Below are 4,185 nucleotides of genomic sequence, written 5' to 3'. Positions count from 1 at the left end.
ATCTAAGGTCATCAGTCCCCTAGAACTTAGAACTACTTAAACCTAACTAACCTAAGGACATCACACACATCCATGCCCGAGGCAGGATTCGAACCTGCGACCGTAGCGGCCGCGCGGTTCCAGACTGTAGCGCCTTTAACCGCTTGGCCACCACGGCCGGCAATCCAGTCAGATGGTCATTCTTTGTGGAAAGTTTGTAATCGCTTTTTTGGAAAGCTGATAATACCTTTTCGAGGTTACTAAAACCGAATTTTCAAAGCCCCACCAAAATTTCGGACCGGAAATGGGTCAAAAATGAAACAAGACGGAGAAAGGACTTTCTTGCCTAGAATTCGGAAATAAGCAATTTTCGGTCAATCAGACGTACAGTACAGCTTGTAGCGCATGTTGAAATTAGAGTATTTTCGATAAGTTGCCCTTTACAGCTTGCAACAATTTCACGAGCTTTTCGATCAGGGGAGTCCAAACTGTGGCCCTCAAGCTGTCAAAAAATGGTTTAAATGGCTCTGAGCACTATGGGACTTAACATTTGAGGTCATCAGTCCCCTAGATTTAGAACTAGTTAAATCTAACTAACCTAAGGACATCACACACATCTGCCCGAGGCAGGATTCGAACCTGATACCGTAGCAGCAGCGCGGTTCCGGACTGAAGCGCCTAGAACCGCTCGACCACAGCGGTCGGCCCGCATGCTGTCCAAAGCAATTATCAATTAGGTCCAACAAGTGATCATCTAACACACAATCGGAAAAAATTGCATGAAATTCCGTTTATGTATGGCTACGATAAAGTGAAAATTTTCTGTTTGCCACTCCCGTCACACGATGTTACTCTCTCATTGGTTCATCCCGATTTTTTTTTTAAGTATTGTGTCATAAATGCTGGGTGGAGCTGATGTGAAGGGCTGGCAGGAAATGTGAGTTTGTTGATAAGGAATATCTATGGCGACTTCCCACATGAACACATTCCACCCAGGAGTACCTGGCATTTGATTGACTGTGACATACAACCGAAGTAGGTCTGGTGGGAGTGGAATAACAATATCCAGTTACGAAGACAACTGCAAGCAATTTCGAATAATGTTGAGCTTAATGATTCCCAAACTTGCAGCATTATCATTTTTCTCAAAATTTCAGTTCGCCTCTGGTGAAGGTAATTTTCTAGTCGTGGAATAGGATCCTGTGTAAGTGTGGCAGTCTTTGATGTGGTGCATTGGATTCCCCCCCATTACATGGAAAGCTTTGTTTCCACCAAAAGTTTGGGTCTTCTGGTTAGTGTAGTCAAAGAAAAATTGAAATGACATGGATGGACCAAATGCCAGTCCCTTGGCCATTATCGCTGACACCTCAAATCGTATTATTTCTGTGTGGGAAGCACTGTATCCTAAAGCAGACAATACATCAACTACATTCCGAGAGCCATGCTTCTTGTAGATGAATGCGGCCAGGCCAAATTGCAATGGTGACAAGAAAATTTTAGCTCTGCCAGCTTCCACCACGCCAAATGCTGTGGCTATACTTTTGATCTTCCGTTTATTCAAGTTTCCTCGCTTCTTCTGCATCACTAGTCGAGTAATCAAATTTTTGGCAGTATCACGGCTGAGGAGGGCAACGGCCTTGCCGCAGTGGATACACCGGTTCCCGTGAGATCACCGAAGTTAAGCGCTGTCGGGCGTGGTCAGCACTTGGATGGCTGACCATCCAGGCCGCCGTGCGCTGTTGCCATTTTTCGGGGTGCACTCAGCCTCGTGATGCCAATTGAGGAGCAGAATAGTAGCGGCTTCGGTCAAGAATACTATCTTACGACCGGGAGAGCAGTGTATTGACCCCACGCCCCTCCTATCCGCATCCTGCACCGAGGATGACACGGCGGTCGGATGGTCCCGGTAGGCCACTCGTGGCCTGAAGACGGAGTGCGGAATCAGGCTGAGGACCTCGTTCTCCGGAAGAAACTGGTCTGAAGGAGATTTTACGTTGCACTGTAAACCTGCGATCGAGCAGCTTCAACAATAATGTCTGCTGCTGTCTCACCCACTTGTCGACACACTTCCTCCAGAGATGACCTTAAGACTAGCACCACATATCTATAAGAATTTTGTACCTATTGAGCTCCTCGTCAGGCCGTGAACGCTCAATGTCTACCGGCCGCCGTGTCACCCTCTGCCTTGCGGCGTTATGCGGATGGAATATACAGCTGCATGCGGTCAACACACCGCTCTCGCGGCCGCTTTGCAGATTTTCCAGAACCACTCAGTTACGAAGGTGAAAATTTTGTACCTAGTGTTCTTGATATATGGGGGACTCACTATATCAGTTCTATACTTCAACAGTTGAGCGTTTACAGTCTTGACATCAGGATGGTAGTCACCATGGATCTAGTCAGTTAACTGCTGAAGATAAAATTAACTCTCCTCATCATTTTCACTGAGGGCGTAAGAAATTTGCTGTATCGCACCATCAGTTTCAGTGGCATATGCTTCTCCTTGTTTCTTTTTTTTTCGTATCTTTGCCCTTGCCTGCCGTGCAGGACCTTCATGCGTTTGACGTAGTACTGGGTATCTGCCGCAAACAGGTCAAGAACTCGTCCAATCCGACATATTACTGAGCGACCTCATTCATTGCTTTGTTTCTCATCAAGATTCAGATCAGTCTTTCGGAGTTCAAATGGCTCTGAGCACTATGGGACTCAACTGCTGAGGTCATTAGTCCCCTAGAACTTAGAACTAGTTAAACCTAACTAACCTAAGGACATCAAACACATCCATGCCTGAGGCAGGATTCGAACTTGCGACCGTAGCGGTCTCGCGGTTCCAGACTCTTTCGGAGTCCCAGCTTACACACACAATACGCTAGGATACATTGACTGGCTGGGAGCTCGTTTTGTTGAGCCCGAAATTCTAGCGTAAGAGCCGACACACACACAAAAAAACAATTGGTTTTGAAATCAATATCCGGTTGAACATATCGTGCTTTTTTTCGGCTGCAACCACGCGCAATCCTTATAGTCTTTGCAGCAATTAATTTTTCATTACTGTACTTTTTCGACTTGGTTCATGAACCTTAAGTGTAATTTTGCCCTTCAAAAGGACAGCTATCCCACCCTTCCTCTTCTTACTTGCTTCAAGAACTTTCCTCAGACCCACTTCGGGCCGGAATGACGACACTTTGTGACGTAACTGGTTAGTCATATGTCACTAAGCAGCCGTAAGTATAGTCATTGCTGTTGTATTAGCGTAAAGTTTGTGGATGGAAGAATTGGGCTAATAAAGTCTGGAGTATTGAGCTCGTTAAATTCCCCGTTACTGGAACGTAGTGAGAAGGGCCATCTGCAAGCTATGTTAATACAATTCGTCATCATATAGAGCTTTTCATAGAAATCTGTGAACTCTACCAGTAGAATCGGAAGGGCTATAGAAAAGACATAGCAGTAAAACTAATGATTTCTTCTGAATTTAATTCTCGATGCCTGAGTGACGTAACTAATTTTCAAACTCATCCACGTGCTGAATATAAGCTCCTTCTAGTATATAAAGATCACTTGACTAAGTTTGTTTTACTTAAAGCCCTTAAAACAAAATCAGCTGACAAAACAGCGTACCCTTTGATTCATATATCCACCCTCCTCGAAGGTACATCAATCCTCCAGACAACTGGAGGCAATCTGACAACAAAGAGTACTGGTTGCAACTGAGAATCGTACTTGGGAAACCTCGTCATAGCCAAAGTTAACGAAGCGCTGAAAGAGCAAACCATATTTGGAGCATGTACTGACAACATGGATGCAAAGAGAACAAAATAATCATTGGTGTGTGGGTTTACGGCTCGTCCAGTTAATGAACAACCGTGCATATCATTCCGGTGCCAAGAGGTCTCCATATGCGGCTCTGTTTGGCTGCAGAATAACACGTAAGTTCTGCCATAAGAGGTTATAAATCGTATTACAAGAGAAGAAGAATTGGAAGAGATTGTAAATAAGAAGACATCTGTGAAAGTTCAGCAGGAGTCCACCTTCTGGTCGGCAAAAGTCAACGAAGAATCTAGAGTGTCAGGCGTAGAAAATGAAAGTGTTCTCCAACAAAATGTTCCCGTTAGTCGAAAACGGATCTACAGTTAGATTCCCTGTTCCTGAAACTGATAACGTCATGAAGACGCTCGCAACATTTTTGGTTGTCGTGCTTTATGTGAT

The 4,185-nt window shown here is 44.8% G+C and overlaps 1 pseudogene; it reads left to right on the top strand.

Moving 5' to 3' along the window:
• Positions 1-1,606: 1,606 nt before the first annotated feature.
• Positions 1,607-1,724, top strand: LOC126189940 (5S ribosomal RNA; annotated as a pseudogene).
• The last annotated feature ends 2,461 nt before the right edge of the window (positions 1,725-4,185 follow it).

Source organism: Schistocerca cancellata, chromosome 5 (assembly GCF_023864275.1).
Source record: "Schistocerca cancellata isolate TAMUIC-IGC-003103 chromosome 5, iqSchCanc2.1, whole genome shotgun sequence".
Classification (NCBI taxonomy): Eukaryota; Metazoa; Arthropoda; class Insecta; order Orthoptera; family Acrididae; genus Schistocerca; species Schistocerca cancellata.
The sequence above is the reverse complement of the archived record's forward strand: the minus strand, read 5'-3'. Positions and strand labels throughout refer to the sequence as shown.